Here is a 26,907-nt window from a genome sequence, read left to right as displayed (position 1 = left end):
GTCCTTACGCCAAAGATTTCAAGTTTCATTATTCATTAAGTTGTAACATTTAATCTTCAAACTGTGTCTCTCCTGATTGAAATATAACATTGTACGGTCTGGAGCTGCTCTGTTTGGAAAGACTCTTCAGATAACGTTTGTTGTGATTCGGCGCTGTATAAATAAAAATGCCAAAATACATCCGCTGCAATGAGAAGCAACATGGACCACGTGAACTAGGAGTGCCTCAATGTCAGCATAAAAGATGGTGTAATGGTGCTCCAAAAAGAATGCATCTGTGCTTTTGAATATAGCAACACTTCAAGTAGACTGAATAACAATATAGAAAAACCAGCGTGGGCTAAAGAGATACCTCATCCGGCCACTTCCACGTCTCACATCTTCTCCAACAAAGCTTTTTCATGAAGTTATTTATGATAAAAAGGGCGTTTGAAGTGCGGTTACATCACAAGCCCTAGTCCTCACATAACATACTCCAGCCTCTGGAAATGTAGATGACTTTATATAAGACGCCTTTTATAGCTCGTTCTAGTGTTTAAGTTTGGGGTTATGTTTGCATTTCGGCTCCGAGAAACACATAAAGACAGTTCAGTCCGTTTGAGAATCACAAAGCTGCTTCAAAAAAAGAATAGGCACAATTTACAGGAAATAAGTATCTCAAGTCATTTAAAGCATAATTGAGTCATTTGTGTGCGGAGGAGTGAAGAGTCTCAGTGCTAACTGTTCGAATTGGCTCCTTGATGACCCCGATGATGTTGCTTTGACACTGTACGGGGAAAACAAGCTAATGAAGAGAGAGGAAGGTTCTGCAAAGAGAGGACGGATATGACTCGGTCTCAATTTGGAGCGTAAATTTAAAAGTTTCAGCTCGCAGAAAGAAAGTATCGTGCCGTTTCATCAAGACCGCAGGTTGACTCTGAGAAACCAAAGAGGTGTGGTGGTTTATTCATTTATTCACCTTACAGTAGTTATCAGATAATCACAGTTGGATGGAGTTTAAATGACAGTGTTAGGGTTAGGCACTGTTCAATAACAACTCTCGTCCTCTTGTTTTGAATTTTCCATACCTTGAAATGTGACCGACACAATAGTATGGGAGGTAGAGCCTTCAGCTATCAGGCACCTCTCCTTTGGAATCATCTACCAGTCAGGGTCTGGGAGGCAGACACCCTCTCCACTTTTAAGAGTAGGCTTCAAACTTTCCTTTTTGATAAAGCTTATAGTTAGAGCTGGATCAGGCTTGGACCAGCTTTTAGTTTTGCTGCTATAGGCTTAGACTGCTGGGGAACTGGCACACAGCCATACTGGGATCCTGTCTTTCCCTCTGTCTGCCTGTCACTTACTTTAATTTTCCCTGTCCCATTAAAGTTACTAACCATCAGGACGCTGGTGGCCTAGTGGTCCAAGCGCCCCACATACAGAGGCTACAGTCCTCTTTGCAGGGGTTGCCGGTTCGATTCCCGTCCGCAACCATTTCCTGCATGTCTTCCCCCGATCTCTACTCCCCACATTTCCTGTCTCTCTTCAGCTGTCCTATAAAATAAGGGCAAAAAGCCCCAAAATATAACTTAAAAAAAAAAAGTTACTAACCATAGACCTTTCTGGAGTCCCTGAGCTCCCTTGTCTCGTAGGTTCTTCTGGATCTCTGCCATAGACGGCACGCGGCTGTGGATGTACCACTATCATACCACTATCATCTCTCTCTCTTCTTCTCCCTCTATCCCTCTCTCAGCAGATGTGTGTCTAACATGAGTCTGGTCCCACTCAAGGTTTCTACCTGTTAGAAGAAGTTTGTCCTTGCCGCTGAAAATTTGAAAACTACAGACCACCTCAAGTCCTGTAAACGCGATCAGTTTTATCTTAAGATAATAGAGATAGAATAAAATGTAAAGATATACAAATGTTACACATGGTGTAAATAGTTGTAATTGCAGGCAGTAAGCAAATGTTATTCAGTAGTGACAGGCTGACATGGCTTGGTTATGACAGATTGCATGCAATATGCAGAAGATCAAATTGGTACCTTATAAGACTTCAGTCTTTATAGAAAAAAACACTTCAGCAAAACTTACTTTATGCATAAGAGCTGAAGGAGGGTAAATCCCAGTATTTTTTATTATCTTCAGATGTCACAACCTCTCTGCCAAGCTCTAAAGTTTCCCTTCCTCACGACAGACTCATATTCCAGAAACAGATTGAACAAAAGCTAGAGGCAGAAAATGAGAGAGGGCGAGAGAAAAAGTCTTTAACCCCTTCTTTTGTAGCGCCTTTCACTTTCAAGTAACCCTCCAAACAGAACGGATCCCTTAAAACTGCACACACAAACATAAACATGCACTTAAACCATTGCTGACACGAATACATAGAATGTGTTTGTATGCAGGTCTGTGAAAACTACCGTCAAAGAGCCCATTTCTCATTATAATAAAGTCATTCTCACTGCATTTACCTCTGAGGCTGTCCCTGCAGAGGCCTAATTGCCCCAGGCTCCAGCTGCACATCATTTCATTATATTAATATTAATAACCGACCTTGAATAGGCCGCGAGTGGTGCTCATGTTCATAAACCTGACATAAAACAAGTAGCATAACTACCACTGAGGACACTAAAGTCTGTCCTTGAAGGTATAGTGTCGTATTTAGCGGCCTTGGTAGAAATGGAGTCTGCTTGAATTAGTGTATAATCAGACACTGGTCGCCGTTTCAACTCCTGACCACGACACTAAAATGTTCTAATATGGAGTATTCGTAGGGTAGAGAACATGCCTGGCACATTTAAAATATAACCTTGCCCTTTTTAGAAATAAGTATGATTTTAATTCTGGGTAAATTTGCAGTGGACGTGATTTAAATTCTGAAATTTCCCTGCCACAAATGAGCAAAATATCAAAACTTAAGATCTTGATTTAAAGGTGACATATCATGCAAAATAGACTTTTTAATGGTTCTCTACCTGAAATATGTGTCCCTGGCATGTCCACAAACCCCCCGAGAATGAAAAAAATCCATTCTGCCCCTGTTCTGATTTCTCCACCTTTCTGTAAATGTGTGCTGAAACAAGCCGTTTCAGACTTCCGTGTTTTTGTTACGTAACAACAATATCCGGTCTGTCATGGAGTCAGAGCTCGGAGCTTGTTCAGCCCATAGACTGTATAAAATAATACTGAATCCCCCCTCCGTTTTTCATTACCTGCACAAATGTGTGCTAACAAGGAGCTTTGGAGGGAGGCATGCTAGTTGTAGGCTGTCTTAATAAACACAAAGGTCGGTTTTACTCCCCACGTCTGCAGATTTGAAGATCTAGTGGATGATTTTTATTTATCACGGATAAGTGCTAGCGCTAGTTAGCATAGCTACATAGCTACATGTCGTAGCTGTTGCCCTGTACCAAGACACACGTCGACATACTGACAAATAAAACAACAAGAAACACAGAATCTGTGACCAATCCTTCAGAAAAGGTCCCGCTGCCTTTCTGGCAGAGGTCGGTTTTACTCCCCACGTCTGCAGATTTGAAGATCTAGTCGATGATTTTTATTTATCATGGATAAGTGCTAGCGCTAATTAGCATAGCCACATAGCTACATGTTCATAGCTGTACCTGTAGCTGTGTACCAAGACACACGTGGACATACTGATAAATAAAACAACAAGAAACACTAAATCTGTGACCAATCCTTCAGAAAGGTCCTGCTACAGGCGCCTCTCCCTCAGGATCAGATTCTGGATCAGATTCAGAGGGTTGAAGTAACGTGATCTCTGAGCAGCTGTGTATATTCAGCCAACATGTAAACATTAGATCAACGTGCTGGACAGCCGAGGCCACATCCACTTCCTGAGGGGGCGTGGTCAGAGAGAAAACAGAGTGTTCTGAGGAGGACTGAAGATGAGGGCTTTTCAGGCATGCCAAAATCTGATTTCAAAGTGTTTTTTTTAGCATAAACTTTAAAGACATGTTTTGGGGACCTCTTAGACCAATATATGTTGATGAAAAAAGCGTGATATGTCACCTTTAAGATCTTGATTTAAGGAATCAGTAAAGAGAAAACTTCAAAATAAACAGAGGTAATCTGTGTTTGTTCCTCGAGGCAAGTTCACATACTCACACACTTTTCTTTTTTTCATTATCAGATTCATTCATGCTTCATTATGGCTCAGTCCTCCAGCCAAACACACATATTTTGCCCCTTCAGCTACACTGAAGAAGTAATTAAACTTAGTAGCTCCACTGCACAGACGAGACAAATCAATTCTGGCTTCAGGATCAAAGACACTGTGAACGCACCCAAAGTTTATGTGTACACAGTGCATTTAGAAAAAAAAAAAAAGCAAGTAGGGAAATGTAGCAGGACAGATGCAAGGAAACGTTGGGGAGAAGTTCTCCGACCTTCACGCTCCGGTGGCAGATTGTAGAGGCAGGGAACGAGGGTGAGAGAGGAAGATAAGGAAGAAGAGGAGGAAAGGAAAGCTCCTCCAGACCTGAGGGCTGCAGAGGCTAATTAACTCGAGAGACATGACCTTTCTCTCCTTACTGGGAGAGAACATGCGTGTGTGTGTGGTAGTGTATACATTGAATCAAATCAAAGGCAGAGTCATCACAGCTGGATGGACATCAAACATCATGTTTCATCATCATATGAGGACTATGAAGTGGCATCAAAACGGAACACTGAAGTCTGAGATTTTCACCATCACTGGCCTAAACTTCACCTTCAAATCGCCTCTAAAATATCAGTAATTCAATGTGTGTGTGCGTGCTCTTGTTTGCCTAACAATGTGAGGGACAATATCTGATATTGGTCTTCAAAAATTGGGACACTTCTGCTTGGCAAGACTTGGTTAAAATAGTAACTTTATGGGTTGAACTGGGTAAATAAATAGATAATATATGCAGTATAATAGGGGACCTCCAGCACCAAGACCCTGACATGCCATTGAAATTAAAATACAATAGCCAAAAGCTAACGTACAAATGTTGAGCATGTGGTTTATATCAGGACAGAGAAATGTTGGTTGAAAATTTATGGACAAGATTTGAAATTGAAATCTTTACCCCAAATTTGAAATTGTCCTCACTCTGCTGTCCCACCAGTAACACTGACAGAAAAATGCAGCGCTTCCTTTCATTGCATTAAAAAAAAAAAGTCAAATTATGTAACAATAGTTCCTCAAGTTACTTTTTGGCTCAAGAGGATCTGGCACCAAAATGTGCAGTTTAAGGTATCTCAACAAACACTGCATACTGTCTACTCATCAGAAAACACCTGAAAGACAAAGTTAACGACTGGCTAGCAAGCATATTTAAGTTACAAACAAGTAAGGAGCAAAAAATATTTCTTAACTTCTATTTCTTAGGGTACCATACAAGCTAGGATGCTTAATGGAACTTGGCAACCCACCCCTACATGTAGCTAAAGCATCAATGAGCCGTCAGGAGTTAAGTCTAAGCTAACACTTGCTAGCAGGTTTGATAGATTAAAGCTGCTGATTAAAGCTACCCCTCCCCTCTCTGCTGTCGTAACCCCGCCCACAAAAGATCGTTGTGAGCGTTCTATGAGGAAGTAGTGGCTTCCCAGCCAATCAGGGCAACGTAGTGGGGCCGCCACTCGACCAATCACGACAGAGGGTTGGGGAGCAGCTCTGATTGGTCCGTGATAACGGGAACGAGGGGGAATAATAACATTACTTGATACAAAGGCATTGGAGATTTCACCATAATCTCAAATTACTTCACTTACAGATAAGTACCAATGGGTGTTATGACCTTTTCTCCAAACCCAGCAGAAAAAAAAGTACAGTTTTTTTTAACACCATTCCTACCAACAGCAGCTTTAACTTGACAGGCAGTGAAATGTCAGCGCCTGCTTTCATTGCATAAAAAGAAATGCTAATAGCCAGTCAAATAATGTCACAACAGTTCATAAAGAGACTTTTTGGCTCAAGAGGATCTGGCACAACAATGTGCAGTTATCTCAACAAACACTGCATACTGTCTACTCAGCAGAAAACATCTGAAAGTTAGTGAGTGGCTAGCTAGCATAGTAAAGTTAGAAACAAGTCAGGAGCAAAATACATCTCTTTATCTTCAATTTCTTTGGGTACAAAGTTAGCTAGGATGTTGGAAATTTGCAACCCTACCCTACATGTAGCAAAGAATCAGCGAGCAACAGTGAGTGAGGTTAAGCTAACACTTGCTTGCCGTTTTTTCCACATCAACTTGACAGGCAAGGAAATATCAGCGCTTGCTTTCATTGCATAAAAAGAAATGCTAATAGCCAGTCAAATAATGTAATAACAGTTCATCAACTGACTTTTTGGCTCAAGAGGATTTGCAAAGTTAGCGACTGGCTAGCTGGCATATTTAAGTTACAAACAAGTAAACAGCAGAATACATCTCTTTATCTTCTCTTTCTTAAGGTACCAGACAAGCAAGGATGCTAACTGAAACTTGGCAACCCACCCTACATCTATCCAAAGAATTAGTGAGCAACAGTGAGTGAGTCCAAACTAACACTTGCTAACAGGTTTGGTAGATAAACTGGACAGGCAATGAAATGTCAGCGCTTGCTTTCATTGTATAAAAAATACGCTAATAGTCAGAATTGTGTAATAACATGTCATCAAGTAACCCTTTGGCTCAAGAGGATCTGGCATTTTGGGGGGGTTTTAGGTACCTCAACAAACACTGCTTTCTGTCTATTCTGCAGAAAACACCTGAAAGACAAAGTTAGCAAGTGGCTAGCTAGCATATTTAAGTTACAAACAACTAAGAAGCAAAATAGATCTCTTTATCTTCTATTTCTTAGGGTAGGGGTTCCCAAACTTTACCATCCCAAGGTCCCCCAAACAGCATTATCTTCTGGCTGGGGACCCCCTTTGCAAACCTACAGACAATGCTTCAAAATATGTAAAGAAACTTCTATTTTTTCCCTTCCCTCCAATTTTCTGAGCCCCACCCTGGCACCCCTCCAACTTTGAAAACCACTGTCTTAGGGTACCAAATGAGCTAGGATGCTAACTGGAAATTTTCAGCCCACCCCTACATGTAGCCAAAGAATCAGTGAGCAACAGTGAGTGAGTGTACAGTAAGCTAACACTTGCTAGCAGCCTTTCTAGAGCCACTTAAAAGTCAATGAAATGTCAGTGTGAGAACACAGTTTAGCCTATATCGCCCAAACATGTTATTGCAGAGTTTAAATGTTGCTGAATTATCCCTCCTAACAAGCTATGCATGGCTGGTACTTGCTAAGCCGCCCCTACAGCTAGCCACACTGTCAGTGAACACTAAGTTAAATATGCTAACTGGTTGTTAGCTAAGCCGACCCTGCAGCTAGCCAGTGTGTCACACAACTGAACTAGGGAATGAAGGAGGTGAACTAGGGTTCATACAAGCCATACAAATGTGAATATTCAGCGACATATGAACACCAAACACAGCTTTGCTAACAAGCAGGGGAGTAGACTGTTGACCACATTAATGTTCAGTTGTCGGCAGCAAATTTCAGTGTGTGAGAGGGAGACAAAAAAAGAGAGGGAGTGTAGGGGGAGAAACAGTGTGTGTGAGTGTGTGTGTATTTGTGGGGCAGTCCACTTAAATAGACGCTGTTGAATGCAGTGTGAGACCGAGAGAGGAGACGGAGGTGAAAAAAGACGGAGGGAGAGATTGAGAATCAAGCTTCCGCTGGAGGGGGATAATTAGGAAATCTGTGTGTGAGAGGGGGGGAACATGTCAGTGTGTGTCTGCCTGTGTGTGTTCCTGTGTGTCTCTGTGTGTGTGTCATGTGGGAGTTTTCCAGCTCGGGGACAGATGGTACCACATAACACTGAATGCTGATGTTTCTGTTTGAATCCAACGTGCATCACAGCATCTCTGAGCTCTCCTTAAGCAGAGTAACTGTGTGACATTGGACTGTGTATACTTGTCACAGTTTAAAAAATTCATGTCCCACTCTGGCAAACAACTGTACACAATTTTATCTCAAAGGGAGAAGCAGTGTCGGCGTTCAACTGATGTACTCACCCTTGTCGAATGCTGATTTGGCGTCGAAGCTCTCCTGGATGAGCCGCTTTAGAGCTTTGTTGCATTCATGTGCACATCAGGCGAACCGTCTTCAAAGTTGAGGCGCTTAACATCTGACGTGCTTTAAAGGCTGAAAAACAGAAATGAGAGCAGTCATATTAATACACTTAAACCTCTGAACAATTTCATCTATGGTTCTGTATGAACGTTCATGGTTTCCAGAGGATGTATCCTAAAATCTTGTCACAGTTATCACCTGCCACACCTGCTCAGCCTCTCAGCCCACTACATTTCCACTCCCCTTCGTTTACCTTAACCACACTCTCCTCATTAAGCCAACACAAATCACCTGTTTCTCATTACCTGCTGCCAGTATTTAAGTCCCGGTTTCAGCTCACTCAGTGCCAGATTGTTCTCTCTGCAAATGCAAGACTCTCCAGCACTTTTCCTCGGACTGATCTCCCGCTTTCGACCCTGCCTGTCCCTGACCTTCCTTCCTTGTTTCTGCCCTGGTAACTACCTCAGCCTTCTGTCCCCGACCAAGAGATTTGCCTGCTCCTCTTCTGTTTCCAGCCTGATCCTCCACACAGCGAAACCAGCTTCTCAACAGACATTGTGTGACCTGGTTAGTAAAGACTGTTACCTGCTGTTTCCTCCGGGATCCAGTGTGCTGCTTTTGGGTTCACCCTCACACCCATTACAAATCTTGGATTACCCCTTTAACTTTGAGCTTCATCTTCAGGTTAACATTTGTGTTTTTGAAACATATCTGGATGTATTTTCATTGGAATCCTGTGATTTTTTTTCAGTACACACATTCACGTTCCCCTGAGGATACACCATGATGACTTTCTATGTATGTTTGAACATCATCTTATGTATTGTCTAAAGTAAAAAGTCTGCAGCTAAATGACCAATTACTGCTTGAATCAAAACAGTCTATATTTAAAGCACCTTCAGCTGTAGTCAGTGCCATTAGAAAGTGCTAGTGTGAGAGATCAACAAGGGATTATTGAGGTTTACCGCTTTTGATAATGTTAATAAGGGACCCTATGAGTATTTGTTTGGTTTTAATAATTCCTTCTGGAATTTGTTATAGTTAAATATGTCTTTTTGTGTTTTGAAAATAGAGATTTAATGTATTTTCCTGGACTGCAGTATTAATTTGGCAGCTGATGTTGACATGTGATACATGCGCTGTATTATTTACACCACAAGGTGGTGCTGTATTCTTGGCTGCAACACTAGCAAGCTAATATGCCAAGCTAAGTTGAAGACACACAAAAACATAATACTTGCAAAACATTTGCGTTGTCAGTGAGACCATTTCAGCGTGCAAATGTTGAATGTTTACACTGGATTTGCGGTCCAAATTGATCAAGTTGCTACTTCATTGTGTGCAGGGTCCGTCACTATGCACTAAAGTGTTTCTGATTTTAAGTTAAGCAACTGTTTCTGAAACATATCAGAGTGGCTATGGCATCCAAAAGTCGCCAACTGCTCAGCATTTGCAAAGCTCAAAACAGGTGGGGCAGTTTGGTTGGTTGGTTGGTTACTTGGTGAGGTTGAAGGCTAATTATTGCATCCTTTGAGTATGAAGATAAGTATGCTTTAAAAGTTATACTGCAATGCCAATGGACCCACATACTCTCATACGTCCTTTGTGTTGGGATAGACGTTAAACAATGTGTCCACTAGAGGGCACCACAGAGTCACAAGATACACCAAAGAAGAGGAGTTAGGCTGTTTTCAAAAGCGCCTGCTATACTAGTAATATGTACTGATTTGGCCAAAATTCAGTATGTAGTATGTAAATGAGAAAAATCCCAACAAACGTTTGAAGACACTTTCCAAAACAGAGCAGATCTAGACCGTACTATTATTAACAAAGACCCAACATCAAGACAGGATCAGATCCAGTCCCATCTTACAGACAGGACTCAGTCTGATCTCATCTTAATCCACCATGAGCAGAGCACTTTGCAGCACTTTAGCAAGTTACAGTGGCAAGGACAAACTTCCTTTGACAGGCAGAAACCTCCAGCAGAACCAGACTCATGTTAGACACACATCTGCTGAGACTGAAAATCTGTCGAATGCCAGAACTACCCGGATGTCGTACTGATTCGGGTAAATTTCTTAGTATGAGGCGTACCAGTCTCCTTTGCGTACTGTTTCCCACAATGCACAGCACTAACATTCCTCTTCTTACATATAAACCACTTCTTAACTTTTTAAATTACAAGTGATGCTAAAGAAACAGTTTCTCTATCATCTTGGTGGTTGTTTACTTCCGCTTTCCGAAACCGGGAATCCAGCGATGCCTGACCCAGCATCCTGCAGGCCAGATCCAACAGAACAGTCATGCTACATACTACCTTCAAACGCAGTATTTGGTATGCAGTACGTACAGCATACTACGTTCATAGGTAGTATGTAGCAGGCGGTGTAGAAAACAGCCGATGGGAAGGGAAGAGGTGTAATCTGAGGTAGCTTTGTGGAGCCTGTGAGGCCGTTAAATACTCCACATGTGGACGAAGCCAAGGCAAGGTAGCATCATAATCATGTTTATAGTTTCCAATCAACTTGCATGAAATTTCATCAACAAGTTCAACCATTTTCCGACGTATTCGTCTTGAGTTGTTGGCTACACTGCTCAATACTGCCCCCTATGGTTCCCTGTGGTACTGCAATGTTTGGTCCGTATCTGGGAGCTTCCAGAAAATGTGCAGAAATACAAGCAAAATGAAGACAGAGTAAAAGCAGAAGGCTTTGTCTGCATAGAGCATAAATGAAAGTGTAGGGGGAAAGCTGATTCGGCTGAGCTGAAAGGCAGAATTTCACTTTTTTGTTTCACTCAGATCTCATCGAGCAATCTCATGGGTGAAGTAGAACGAGCGATTCAGAGAGGATTGCAAATCAAAGCAATTTTTGTGGCATCCCACTGCTCTACAGAACAGCTAAATCTCTACTTTATCAATAGAGTCCAGCATTTTGGTGGATTGGACAAATTTATCGCTTCGGGCGAGGCTCTAAAAAGTATATTTTACAGTTGATCGGACTGTAAATGTGCCACCGCTCAGTGATAACTCTGAATAAAAGTTAACTACGTTTGGACAATATGTTCTTTTGATATATGCTGCGTGGTTGCCAGGTAGTGTCTTGAGTGTCTGTGATTTTTGAGGTAAATTGCAAAGTCAGCACTGCCTTAAAGAGCAGCTTCTTGCTGATGGACTCTCTCTCTCTCTCTCTCTCTCTCTCTCTCTCTCTCTCTCTCTCTCTCTCTCTCTCTCTCTCTCTCTCTCTCTCTCTCTCTCTCTCTCTCTCTCTCTCTCTCTCTCTCTCTCTGTCCTTCTCTGTGACAGCCCTCCGCTAACGATGAGCGCTGCTGTACATTACCGCCATTAATATCTGCACGTTTACAGCCAGTCTTCCTCTAATTAAATCCTCATAAATGGATCAGTTAATAATTCATAGCAGCCAGTTAGACCATTATGAAAGCTTTACAGGCCTGTGTGTGTGTAGAAGAGAATTACACGAGGTTGAAGTATTGACTCGTGCTGTTGTGCAGAGTTCTGGTTCATGCATGAAAATGTAGTTTGCTGACAGCGTGAAATCAATGAGGTTTGGTTGAGCTCTTGCTAAAATATCAGGCTCTGTGTTGTATTGTTGTTTCAGTAGTGTAGATCCCCCCCTCCTCTCCCTTTCCCCTCCTTTACATTTAAAACTCATTTTCCTGCCTTCAGAAGAATCCATTTGCAGCCATCCATTCTTGTTCCGTACGATAAACAGCCTCCGCACACCGAGGTAATCCATCAAAGAAAACATGAAGCCTTCATCTGTTTCCTTGTGAGAGTGCTGTTTTTTATTGTTACTTCATTATTCCTGAGTTGGGTGTTTTCTTACGAGTGTGCTTGTTATTTCACACTCCGCGTACTGTCCATCAATCAAAGCGTGAGAGGAAATAATCCATCATGAATATGTCGCCTCACAAACTTTTATGGCTCTTCATACAGAGCGTCCTTGGTATTCTGGTCAGCAGGTAATTTCAAGCTAGGTTTAGGGCTGTTAAGTTTGTGTCTTTCATAGGATATAATATTAAATGTTAACTGTGTATTAACACATTTCATTAATTTCAAAGGGTAAAACTAATACCTGTAAACGACAGTAATTGTTGATGATACACTGAAGCCAAATCTGCATTAGACACACTTCACTTTTTGAGTGTTCATTTTGAAATTAAGCACGCAATGGAGGCTTAAATTCTCCATATGATGGGAAGTCAAAGGAAGGAACTACAATTATAACCAAGAGTCAATAACATTATGACCACATGCCTATGGTTGTGTAGCCCTCCATTTCCAGGGTTCCCACTCTTTTCCAGAGATCATTTTCCAGGACATTTTCAGTGATGATCAAGCGGGTATGACAGTCTAAATTTAATTTCTAAATAGACTAATATGTTCCTCTCAGTGGAAGTCTACATTGAAAGACGTGCAGTCTATGGCTCTCCATGAAATCATCTCTTACATGCTTAAAAATTATGGCAAATGAATTATAGAACAATGCAACCATGTAACCAAGTAACAATGATGGCCAACTCTCATCTCAGCTTTCTCTTCTCTCAAAAAAATATAAAATTATCCCCCCAAAAAAAGAGCCAGCAAAGGACTCTGGAAGCTGCCTTACTGAAATAAACAATATTAATAATCAGAGGATCAGTGCTTAAATTGACCTAAGTAGAACTGAATGATGTAAGTGCGCTCCTTTGTGCCCACCACCATCAGACTGTTGAACAGTAACGGAGGCCACAGACTGCACCATGCTGACCACTGACACCCCCCCCACCATTAACAGACCCATAACATCCCTGCTCTGTCTGTCACACTCCATCATCCCATCCCAAACTGCTGCTGGCATTATAATGTATAATATACTGTATTATATAATTATCTTGCTATATTATATTTTGTTATATTACATTACTATTCTAACTACAACCCATGGTCATATTACATACAAATATTATTTCAATTTATTGCTTAATTTGTCATTACCAACCATTTCATTTTTTATTTTATTTTATGTTATTTTGTTTTATTTTTATTTTGTACTTATTGAAACTTCTTTCTTGATTGTACTTATGTCTGGGTTGCTGTAACAACTGAATTTCCTCCCCGGGGGATCAATAAAGTAATATCTTATCTTATCTTAAATAGCCACAAATGTTGAATGGGGATGTGTTTTTTTTAACCTTGTCAGGTCCCACGCAGTCATGTTGGAATCATTTTCCAGGACAATCTGTGATCTTCCAGGACATTTTACATTTTCTCCCATTTTCCAGGTGTTTTCCAGTACTGGAAAACTGGTCAACTGTTTTCCAGGTATTCCAGGTTTTCCAGGACACGTGGGAACCCTGAATTTGCCAAAACAGCCTTGACATAATGAGGCAAGGGCTGTTTTCGAAACTGCCTTCTACATACTACCTATGAATGCAGTATGTACAGCATACTGCATTTGAAGGTAGTATGTAGTATGACTGTTCTGTTGGATCTGTTCTGCAGTATGCTGTGTCAGGTGTCACTGGATTTTCAGTTTCGGAAAGTGGAAGTAAACAACGGCGAAGCTGACGAGCGCTGTTTTGTGGCCAATCGTCAGCGGCAGCCATATTGGAAATGCTGAACTCAACCTAATTTCTGTCAAGCTAGTGTGACGTAAAAAGGCGGGCTTTGAGCCTCCTCGCCAACAGCTACAGCGTTCCCGCCTGTCAATCAAGTCAGCTGTGCCTCTCATAATGGAAGACTCGTAATCTTAATATCTTCAAAATTGCCGTGTTATGAAAAAATTCACCCCCCGTACAGTGTGTGCCGATTGAGAAATGAGCTATCCAGACTACACTCGTTTTTTTGTACCAGGCTGAAAAAGGAAAAGGGCTTTGTGTTGTTGGAAACAATATGCGAGGGACCCTTTATCAGTAGTCCTTTAAGTGAATTGGGGCCATCCCAAAGACACTCAATTTAACTGAGATCTGGGAAATATGGTTGCGCTCCTGACTGACACCTGACCATGTAGACATGCTTATTTTTTCTCAGTAAGTACAAGTTGGCAGAAATCTGGACAGTGTGAGTTCTCTTGTTTTTTTCTTAATGATTAATCGTTAAGGTTTCCAAAGATCGATCACAGCGAATACTTAAAATTGGCATCCTTAGTTTGGACCATTTCATAATGCCCCCCTTTGTTTCCAGTGGCGTATCTGTGTTGGAATAAATCTAATGTGGTTGTCTCTTTTATCGTCACTTTTGCAAAGAGTTGAATAACAAGAGAAACATACATCCTTCTCATTATTCAAAGAAAACAACAGAAGTGAAACTCACAGCTGAGTCAGTCCTATTTGGGAGTTAGAGCATTCAAGTGTGTCCTACAGCTGGAAAACTCTGTATTTGTATCGACTTCTCCGGATACAACATTGATTCCCTTCCCTGCCTATCTGTTTCTCTCAGTCTTCTCCTCTTTTGAAGTTAATTGAACAAGGCTACATTGGAGCTGAACAAAAGCGTCCATCTGGGGTCCCCCAGGGCACCCACCTTGGACCTGAGCTATTAATACAAGAAGCCACAACCACAAGCCGCCAATACAAGGAGCAAAAAGGGTCGAAAACCACAGCAGCAGACGGCAGGAATCCAATCTATTTCTGCTGAATTCAAGAGCAATAGAGAAGTTTTTGTTGAAGTTTTAATCCTCTATCTAACTTGAGGGATGTGCACCATGCTTAACATTCAAACAGCAACGCCTCTGTATTGAAAAGTTCACTCAAAACACATATGACTAGAAGGATTTGTTAATTTGTTGGATCATTTGCTAATTAGATCCCCTGCTACCACCAGAGCTGCCAAGGCGGTGTTATTTGGGAATGGAAGCGTGCCGCGAACCAATCAGAGAGCTGGATTCCAAACAATGATAAACACTGTGCGGACTCCGCCGGGCAACACAAGCATCTCCTCAATCTTTAAAAAGCTTCAACGCCTTCGGAGTCGTTACATAAGATCTCAACAAGCAACACTCATGCTCTGATGTAACAGCTCGGAGGGTAAAAAGCTCTCAATCTGTAAATTATCTAACTCTGTTTCATTTTGTTTTTCTGGGAATAATTGAGATGTAATTAGTCTCGAATCCAAACTAAACAGGAGTGTGGACTCGGCCTGCAGCCTTGGCGCCAGTCGGGAGTGGAATACTTCAATTTATCACACATTGCATCATTTAATTATAGACATGAGTTCAGGTAGAGGTCCCATTTGATGAAAATAGATAAGCTGAACTTGATATGGCTGCATGTGTCTCTCAGGAAATTAAAGGAGCATGCCGGTGTGTTTGCATGTTTAATGTATGACATTTATGCACATTTAGAACAGTGCTTGTGTTTTATTTCACATGATGGTTGAAATATCTAAAGACAAAGGAGGAGAAGAGCTGATGGGGTTTTGCATTAATCACATACAGGTGCTGTTTGGAAAATCTTGTTATGTGGAGGTTGTAAAACATAAAAAGTGATCTCAGGCAAAAAATGAAAGTGGCAACTGTCCTCCAAAAAAACACCCCAAGGCATACACCAGGGCTAAGGTTCAGCAGTGCTGACACTGGCCCTGAGTGGGTTGTAATGTGTCAGCTGTTTTTAAGATACTTCCATGTTAAATGAAGGCCTTGGGGTGTTATTCTACTTACAAAGGTTTAAAAGTTGACAATCAATTATAAAGGAATAGTTCACAAAAATATACCTCTGGGTTCTAAGCTTCCTTTTTCCAGCAGGAAATGGTAATATTCAGCTTGGGTTCATTTAATCTTGAGTTAAATATCCAGTCAAACCCCCTACCTGATTATTCACACATTTATTATTAAGCCTAAGTGTCAACATTCATTGTAATGTTGGTGTAAACACATGCATTATTTCTGGGATGTAATCTAAACAGTAAGACCACTTTCTTGTGGACTGTTCATCAACTTTTCTCAGTTTTTTTCCAAAGTGTTGCAAGTCAAACTGTTCAATCCTCTCCTGGATTATAAAGTTATGCATGTACCTGCATAACTTTTGAGTTCCACCAGATAAAGACGTCCAGAGATTATATTTGTATCTGGTTTACTGGATAGTGACCTAATGTGAAAGATGGTTTGTTATACAGACGACTGTGTGACGTATTTTCACAAAGCACTTTGCTGATCCACTATTTGGGCATTCCCATCCATCCTAGGCTTATCTCAACCAATCAGCAGAGCTAGTAAGTCAAACTTATTTAGAAGCCAGTTTGATGGAGAGCAAAAACATGTGCTAACGAATGACTGATGATAAATATAAACCAACAAGCCTCCACCTCCTCTTATTTAAAAAACTGACAACAAAATCAGTGCTAGTGCTACAGTATTGACTCCTGCACCTACAACAATAAATATCCCTCGGGTGGTTACAGTCCACAGCAGAACAGATCCTTGAGTATGTTGAAGCAGACAGTCAGAGTTATGGAAAGTTCAAGCAAGTTTAAGCAGTGACTCCCATCCTTTAAACCCTGAATTTCAGCTCCTCCCATCTGGACGGAGGTATAAGGTCCCGGCATGCTCAACCAAGAGATATAAAAGCAGCTTTGTTCCAGCAGCCATCAGTTACATAAACAAGTCACAGTAATACAGCATGATTCTCTATAAACAAGTTCTCTACTATTTACAAAGTCTTTATGGACCTTTGTATCTTGCTTTTTACTGGTGTCACTTTCTTTCTTTTATCTTGTTTCTATCTTGTTTTTATTGACCAACAATTGTTTTTATGTCAATCTTGTTTTTATTGATTTTGCTCCAATTGATTGCTCATTTCCTGTTTTTATTGTTTTTATTCAGGGTTACCTCTTAAGCACTAAGCACTTTGTCACTTTTGTTTGGCATGTATTTTCTTGTGCTGTTTGTTGTTTTGATGTTAAAAGGAAGCTGACTCACTGCAAACAAAATCTACCCATGCGTACGAATAAAGTAACCTTGAACCTTGAACTTTGAACCTTGAAGTTCAATGATTCTTGTGTTTGAGTTCATTATGTTCTCTCCTCCACTCTGATAAACCAATTAAGAGCGCTGCAGAAGCTGCATTGGCCAATAGAGCTGTCAATCATGACGTCATATCCCCCTCGTTTCAACATCAAATAATGAATTAAATGTAAATGTAACGCTTTGTGGAATCTTGATTAATATCCTCTATTATAATCATGCATTTTCTTTTTATATAATCATGTTTTTCTTATTATGCTCATGTATTCTTCTTTTAACAATTATATTCATATGTTTTCCATTTTATATGTTTTATTGAAGAAACCAGCAAATAGTAAGGCATAAGGCCAGAGATCTGTGCAGATCTCTGAATAAAGGTGAGACTGAGGTCAGAGACCCAGCTTCTGCAAGTTCAATGCAGGTTCAGCCCGGATGTGGTTAATTCATCTATTTATAAGTGGTTTTGCAAAGACCGAGAACCAACCCTAGCCTCATATTGCAGTTGAATGTAAGCGAAGGGGATTTTTGGTAACTATGCTAAATGTGTTGGTAGATAAAAGAGCCGACGTACGCTTTTAAGAATTGTTGATATGTGCTTTTGATTACCACAAATGTCGTAAGATGAATACGATATGTGCAGATGCGTGCTTTTTGTAAACCACTAGACTGAGGAAATGTCTCTGTTGTTTCCAGGGTACAATGTTCACCTGACAAGACCCTTTGCTCACCCTTGATTGCAACTCACCCACACCTGTTACCCCCCCCCCCCTCCTTTCTCCCCCAGCCTTTGTTCTTCCTTACATATGAACAACTGTATTAAGGTCACACGTACACGTTTCCCCCCTCCCTTTTTCCTCCCTTATGTTTGAAGAACTATAAAGTATTGAGCATCTCTGTCATTCGGTGGAGAACTTCAGATGCTCTTGAGTATGCTGTAACTTCTCTCTCATGCTGCATGAATAAACTTTGTGTGTAAACTTTGATACTGAGTTCAAAGCCTCATTTCTGGTCACTGCTCCGCTGGACGATCGCCTCACGGCCGGGGCACCCCACCACAGCTTGTATCAATTTTGTGTCTTAGGTAAAGCTCCTGGTCCAGTTCTAGGTCTCATAAAGAGGTTATTAAAATGAACCAAAAATTGCATTTGCTTTTCACCAAGGTTTCTGCATCAGTGTATCGTAATGCAGACAAAAGCACACTTTAAAAGAGTGTTGTGTTGTGTACTTATGTGCACTTTAAGCTGCTTGTGCTAACTCTTGTATCTGACTTGAGTTTTGTGCAAATCGTGGATTTCGTGCCTGTGCTTGTCCCACTTACTTTCTAGACATCCTGTCCCTTTTGCTGAACTTTGAAAGTTCAACATGTACTGTATTTTCATCCCTGCCATGTTCTACATCTGTCTGGGACACACTTCCTATGCAAAATAAATGGATTAGAGTGAAAGATCAAGCTCCCTTTTCAATAAATAATCCTAAGAGCATTAGCCAGTTCAATTCAATATTAATACCAGGGGGGCTTTGAGGGCTGATGACTCCATGTGACAAAGTAACATATTTTTATTAATCCGGCAATCCAATTACATTAAAATACATTTTATAATACGCACATTCAACCAGCTAGAGGACTGGAGTCAGGGGATCATCAGAGTCATTAAGGTTCATTACTACCCAGCTGAGCTGAATACTTGATTCTGATTGGTCAAAACTCCATAACAATGGTGATTAATTCTGATCACACATGTCACATTAAATCAAAAAGTGGAAAGGAGTCCAGCACATTTCACCTCTGCCTGTTGACACTGCGGCAAAAATGTTAGTTTCCATCGCAGGCCGGTCTTGAGCATAGACTGTAGAATAAATGGACGTGGTATCCGTGACTGTTTTCCTTGGAGGGTACCATATTGGAAATGCTGAAGTCAACCTGGGATTTATCTTCCTGCAGCTTCTTATGCATAAAGTAAGTAAGTGTTTTTTCTATAAAGACTGAAGTTTCATAAGGTAACAATTTTATCTTGTGCACCCAAGGTAAAAATGATCATGTTTGCAGGACTTGAGGGGGTCTGTAGTTTTCAAATCCAAGATGGAGAACACACTTTGACTATTTTTGATCGTGTTCTATACAAATTGCCTCCTCTGATATTTATATACCCCCCTCTGGTCATTCAGTTTTGACTACATTAAATCATAGACAGGCGGGAACACTGTAGCTGTTGGCGAGGAGACTCAAAGCCCGCCTCTTTACCTCACAATCGCTCGACAGCAGCAATATGGCTGCCGCCACCGATTGGCCTCAAAACAGCGCTTCAGAAACAGATTGGTGACGTCACGGATACTACGTCCATTATTTATACAGTCTATGGTCGAACTAGTGTGAGGTACAGAGGTGGGCCTTTAGCCTTTTCGCTAATAGCTACAGGGGGCCCGTCTGTCAATCAAGTCTGCAATGCCCTTATTTGGGCAAAACTCTGAAGTTTAATATCTTCAAAAATGAGGGGCTATAAAAAAATTTCACCCTCTGTACAGTTTGTCCCAATAGAGAAATTAGCTACTCAGACCTAAATTGTTTTTTGAACCAGGCTGTAAACATGTTTATTTCTGCTGTAAAGATTGTCTTCTTTGAATGGGTGTGTATGTGGTTTCCAGTGTTTCTGCCGCCAGCCTCTAGTGGACACTTGATGAACTGCAGTTTTTAACACTTCAACATTGGCTTCATATTTTACGATCAGTGGTTGCCGTTTGGTCTTAAGAGTAATGGAAGCAGAGCTGGTGTACTTTAAGACTCGAAGCTACTCAGAAAATTACTAAAATATCAGCACTCCCAATACAGTCTTGCAATAGCGTCTCCAATAGTGCTGGGCGATACCACACTTTTATGATTCGATATGATACCGACTACTTTTCTGGCATATTTATTCGATACCCAATACTTTCAGTGATTTTTTTCTTTGAATAAAATGCAACCCTTGAAAGGCCCATGTCAAATACTGTTTAATATGCAAATCCTTTGCTGGCCTTTTTTAAACAATGAAACAAATTTAGAAAAACACATAAATAATAAATAATCCACAAGTTTAAAAAAGCCTCTTCACCATGCCTACTGTTAAAATGACACTGTGATCAGGATGTCTCTGAATTTGTTGGTACAAAACTTTGGAGTAAGTTACCCTAAAAGAATCAGAAGTGACACATGCGCTTTTATTGTGCATTTATTTATAAATATTGATATTTTATTAAATTAATCGACACTCAAATGAGTAGCGTGTAAATATCGATATACCGATACAACAGAATCGATACGCCCACCACTAGTCTCCAAGGAGGAGACGCTGATGAAAGCCTAGGGCTGAAACGCCTAAGTTTCTTTGAGCTGCTGTACTGGGATTAGGGTTGCAACATTCCAGGAATTTTCAAAGTTGGAAACTTTCCATGGGAATTAACGGGAATTAACGGGAATAAACAGGAATAAACCAGGAATTTACTAAATTGAAGGTTGGCTCTTAGTAGGGAACTTAAATATAGTTGGGGAAAATATATTTTAGCATAATCCTGACTAAAACAACCAGATTTCATTCAAGTACAGTTGAATGTATATGCTATTCCTCAATCACATGCACATAGCACACTGCTTACTGCAGGGTTATTGAGACCACGCCCCCTACATGCACTTTTAATTTAACATTTTGAATGGGACTTTTTTGGAGGGAGACGGGCACTTTTAATTTAACATTCTGAATGGGACTTTTTTGGAGGGAGAGGGGCTCTTTTAATTTAACATTTTGAATGGGACTTTGTTGGGATTGCATTGTTGTTAATTTTTGAATGGGTTGGGTCGGAGGGATGAGTAATATTTAACTCAACATTCATGTTTTTGTTGTTCAATAAAATATTTAACACTTGATAAAGTTCTACTAACAAATAAATCTGTTTCAATAGTATTATTTTGGATGGATGTCTGCTTAGAACAAAACAAATATTTATGCGTGGATATGATACTTTTCCATTAAATTCCCATAATTTCCAATTTGGAATATTTCCAAAATTCCCCAGTTTAACTTCCCATGGAAATTTACCGGAAACTTTCCGGAAATTTACCGGAAATTTTCCACCCCTTTGCAACCCTAATTGGGAGTGCTGACATTTTTCAATCTGGTGTACCTTAAGTCATAAGAGGAAGTGATGATAGCAACAATGTTAGAATTTGTCATCTCTAAAACTCCAGTCCTGCTCACTATACCAAGATTCAACTTGCATTACATCCATTATATTGGATTGATGTTTTTCCATCCATTTCCACCCTTTCTGGCTGTTTTTTTGGCAACGAATATCAGCACTTGGCTAAAAATAGCACCACATGCCTTGGTAAGTAACTTCTCATCTGCTCCTCTCCACAAACAGAACATCAGTAGTGTTAAAGATACCAGGAACAGATTGTGAGGGATATTAAAACCATTCAGGCGTCACATGGGAATGTTTGTGCATAATTACATCTCTGGGTAACACCTCTCTGACAGCAGAGGCAATTAAATCAACAATACGGTGATGTTGTGCAGTATAAAGCCTCTTGTAGGTGTTACAGCCTTTCACAATATGTGCAACAGAAGTGTTGATGAGCATTAAAGTGCATCCAAGGGAAACACTCTCACACAAATACCACACACAGGGCGTCGGGGTTGGATGTCGGATGTTACAGACGTGAGACGCCGGAGTAGAAGACGGAGGGGATTAGCAGAACAGCACTGCAGTCTGATTTTGTAATGATGTGCTGCAACATCAGATGGGAAGGAAGATAGATTTTTGCCAAGAGGAGAGAATGGAGAGGAGATAGTGAGAGGCTGAAAAACAGATGGGACCCCCCCCACACACACACTCATACACACACAAAGATGCATGCCATACAACAACCCACATACAGGAAGAGGACATGGTTTTACAGATCGAGTTCTCAGACTGTTTTTTTATTTTTAACAAAGATACAGTGATACAGAAAAATATTTCAAAATACAAACACACACACACACACACAAAAAATCAGTCACACACAAACAAACACACACACAAACGCGAACACACACACATACACACTCACACACACAAAAAATCAGTCACACACAAACAAACACACACACAAACGCGAACACACTCATACACATACACACTCACACAGACACACACTCAAACACACACACACACTCACAAATACAAACACACACTCATACACACACACAGACAAACACACACAAACACACTCACAGAAATACACACACTAACACAAACACACAAACCATCAGTCACACGAACACAAACACACTCACGAACACACGAACACACACACACGAACACACACACTCACAGAAACACACACACAAACAAACCATCAGTCACACACACAAACACACTCTCTCACACACACTCACTCACTAGCGAACACACTCACACAAACACACACAAACCATCAGTCACAAACACACAAACACACACACACTCACACAAACACACACTCACAAATACAAACACGCACTCACAAATACAAACACGCACTCACAAATACAAACACACACTCATACCCACACACACTGACAAGCACACAAACACACTCACAGAAATACACACACACACACTTACACCCACACAAACACACTCTCACAAACAAACACACTCTCACAAACACACACACACAATCAGTCACACACAAACAAACACACACACGCGAACACACACACACACACAAACACACTCACACAGACACACACTCACGCACTCAAACACACACACACTCACAAATACAAACACACACTCATACACACACACACAGACAAACACACTTACAGAAATACACACACTAACACACACACTTACACCCACACAAACACACTCTCACACACAAACACACTCTCACAAACACACATACACAAACCATCAGTCACACACACACAAACACACACAAACGCGAACACACTCACACACATACACACACAAACACACAATCACACACTCACGCACTCAAACACACACACACACACACACTCACAAATACAAACACACACTCATACACACACACACACACACACACACAAAGACAAACACAGACAAACACACTCACAGAAATACACACACTAACACACACACTTACACCCACACAAACACTCTCACAAACACACATACACAAACCATCAGTCACACACACACAAACACTCACTCACACATGAACACACACACAAACACACACAAACCATCAGTCACACACACACAAACACACACACACTCACACGCAAACACACACTCACTCACACGCGAACACACACACACACTCACACAAACACTTAATCCCATTCAAGTAGCGTTCTGCTGATTGGAAGCTCTTTAGGGATCTCTTATCTCTAAATACGTAGTTAGAGTCATCAATGCACAATCAATACTATTCCCATACACAACACCAGTGGATTAACACACACACACACACACACACACACACACACACATGCACAAACACTCAAACACTCGACTCTATTGGTAATCAATACCGACATGCCAGTTAACCCTAAAGATCAGCATTTCCTGTTCAAATCAAGCATCAAAAACACGACGGCTTCCACCCACGTCGCAAAAATTCAATCATGTTTAATAAAACAAATCAATACTCCACGTCTCCTTTGCATGTTCTAATTTTCATCAAAATGCCTCGTCAGGGTTTCTACTCCCACAAGATCAGACGTTGGAGTGAACTCAACCCGGCTCAATCAACAGAGAAATCCATTTCAGCAGTCAGTAGAATGCTAAGTCATGATTCGAGCTGCTTTATGAGAAAAGCAACAGCACAAAAACCACTCAGGAATATGAAGCACTCAGAGAAATCTATGTAAAGAGCGTCATTAGTGACCAAGCTCGCAAGTCAGCTAACAACCTGACACTTCATGTTCCAGCAAGAACGATTACATCCGCTCAGTCGGAGCGTCAGTGTAACCTGCTCTTTTATGAGCTGATCTGAAAACAGTCGATCTTTGTTTATGTTTTGTTCCCAGTCTGAAAAAGTTCCAGTTTATGTGAGTCATGTCTTGGATACACAACACAGATATAACAACAGTGAAGACTAAGTTAAGCTGACAGCTTGGTTGTTTGGTGAGTAACACTCAGTGCGTTCACTGCCAGTTTGTTACATTATAAATGAGTCTGACTGCTTTGTGTTTACTTTGTATTGATACAGAGATATCTCTAAAAGGAGACCAATTCATATGTAAATATTTATATTAAAGACTTTACATTGACTCTCTTCTATTAGTCTATCTTTACGTAATTTTATTCTAATACATCTTTAAGTCAAGTGTAATACTGGGAACCGTGAAAACTTTTCATATAATGTGCACTATCCTAAACCCAAATACTTCTTCTCCCCACCTGACTGTTTATATTTGACATTTGTTTTATATTATTACTATATTTAAAGGTGACATATCACGCTTTTTTCATCAATATATATTGGTCTAAGAGGTCCCCAAAACATGTCTTACAAGTTTATGCTCAAAAAAACACTTTGAAATCAGATTTTGGCATGCCTGAAAAGCCCTCTTCTTCAGTCCTCCTCAGAACACTCTGTTTTCTCTCTGACAACGCCCCCTCCGGAAGTGGATGTGCCTCGGCTCTCCAGCACGTTGATCTAATGTTTACATGTTGGCTGAATATACACGGCTGCTCAGAGATCGCGTTACTTCAACCCTCTGAATCTCATCCTGACAGAGAGGCGCCTGTAGCAGGACCTTTCTGAACGACTGGTCACAGATTTAGTGTTTCTTGTTGTTTTATTTATCAGTATGTAGACGTGTGTCTTGGTACACAGCTACGAACATGTAGCTATGTGGCTATGCTAACTAGCGCTAGCACTTATCCATGATAAATAAAAATCATCCACTAGATCTTCAAATCTGCAGACGTGGGGAGTAAAACCGACCTCTGCCAGAAAGGCAGCAGGACCTTTTATGAAGGATTGGTCACAGATTTAGTGTTTCTTGTTGTTTTATTTGTCAGTATGTCGACGTGTGTCTTGGTACACAGCTACAGCTACAGCTATGAACATATAGCTATGTGGCTATGCTAACTAGCGCTAGCACTTATCCATGACAAATAAAAATCATCCACTAGATCTTCAAATCTGCAGACGTGGGGAGTAAAACCGACCTTTGTGTTTATTAAGACAGCCTACAACTAGCATGCCTCCCTCCTAAGCTCCTTGTTAGCACACATTTGTGCAGGTAATGAAAAACGGAGGGGGGATTCAGTATTATTTTATACAGTCTATGGGCTGAACAAGCTCCGAGCTCTGACTCCGTGACAGACCGGATATTGTTGTTACGTAACAAAAACACGGAAGTCTGAAACGGCTCGTTTCACACACATTTACAGAAAGGTGGAGAAATCAAAACAGGGGCAGAATGGATTTTTTTCATTCTCGGGGGGTTTGTAGACAGGGACACATATTTCAGGTAAAGAACCATTAAAAAGTCAATTTTGCATGATATGTCACCTTTAACATTACAAAGAATGCTAATTCAGAAAAAAAACACTTTAAAAGATGCGTTGTGTCCTTTTTCCTGTTGAACTATCCATAAATTGACATTGCATTCATTGTGAGCTGATCTTGTAAATAGCAGATACAACAGTACAATTGTGTGGGATTACACATTAGTCTGGGAGATCCCTCTTAGAATAGAAAAGGGAAAGGAAGGCCCTGTGTGTGTAATGTTCTGTACACACACTGTCTATTTGGGTGTTGGACTGAGTATTGGAATGCTTCATAGAGCAAAAAGGTCAGCCGAGGTCGAGATTATCTTTTTTATAACCAAACAAATCGGTCTCCCTGCCCCCTTAGGACTCAGTATTCTGCGTATCAGGCTGGCTTCCTGTTAAAAAAAACAAAAAAAAAACAGGGATCAATGATTTCACTGAGCATGTAGGGTCAATAAAGACATGAGTTAACCTATTCATCACAACAGATAGTACATAATGAGCCTGGCTTTGCTTCAAGGAGTTTGAGAGAGGCCACAGCCAGGCCATGCAAAAACACTGACGATCAATTTTAAAGGAATAGTCTCACTAAAATATTCCTCTGGGTTCTAAGCTTCCTTTTCCAGCAAGAAAAGCCAATACTCAGCTTGGGTTCATTCAAATCATGGTTAAAAATCCAGTCAAACAACCGACCTGATTATTCACACATTTACTATTAAGCTTAAGTGTCAACAATCATTGTAATGTTGGTGTAAACACATATAAATGCATTATTTCTGGGATGTAATCTAAACAGTGAGAACTTCTCTGTTCTTTTTAGTATTGGTCAATAAACTTATCATTTCCTCTCCTGGGTAATAAAGTTATGCATGTACCTGCATAACTTTTGAGTTCCACCAGACAAAGAAGGCCAGAGATTATATCTGTATCTGATTTACTGGATAGTGACCTAATGAGAAAGATTGTTTGTTATACAGACAACATGGCGGATCAACCACTTGGGCATTCCCATCCATTCCAGGCTTACCTCAATCAAACTGCAGAGTTAGTAAATCAAACTTATATAGAAGCCAGTTTGATGGAGAGTAAAAACATATTCTAACAAATGACTGATGATAAATACAAGCAATGTGTCTCCATTTCCTCCCAATTAAAAAAAAAAAACTGACACCAAAATACACCATCATGGGTGCTGACATACTACACCGGTGATCTACTTTGGCACCAAGACTCCCACCCTTGGGTTTGAGTCATTGTGTTTCCTTTCTATACTCTGATAAACCAATAAAGAGCGCTGCCGAAGCCACATTGGCCAACAGAGCTGTCAATCATGACGTCATATCCAGTCATTTTAACATCAAATAACTAAT

The 26,907-nt window shown here is 40.6% G+C and overlaps 1 protein-coding gene across 1 annotated transcript in view; it reads right to left on the bottom strand.

Moving 5' to 3' along the window:
• The window catches only part of htr2cl1 (5-hydroxytryptamine (serotonin) receptor 2C, G protein-coupled-like 1), a 110,305-nt gene extending 102,010 nt beyond the window's left edge, over positions 1–8,295 (bottom strand). Inside the window, exons 1-2 of the mRNA XM_034676063.1 lie at positions 8,277–8,295; positions 8,021–8,150 (exon numbers count right to left, since the gene is read on the bottom strand). The gene's annotated coding sequence lies outside the window, so the exon portion shown is untranslated. The remainder of the gene's footprint in view (positions 1–8,020; positions 8,151–8,276) is intronic.
• Positions 8,296–26,907: the final 18,612 nt, after the last annotated feature.

The sequence above is a fragment of the Notolabrus celidotus genome, chromosome 23, assembly GCF_009762535.1.
Source record: "Notolabrus celidotus isolate fNotCel1 chromosome 23, fNotCel1.pri, whole genome shotgun sequence".
Taxonomy (NCBI): Eukaryota; Metazoa; Chordata; class Actinopteri; order Labriformes; family Labridae; genus Notolabrus; species Notolabrus celidotus.
Note: the sequence above shows the minus strand (reverse complement) of the source record. Positions and strands in the feature narration are given on the sequence as shown.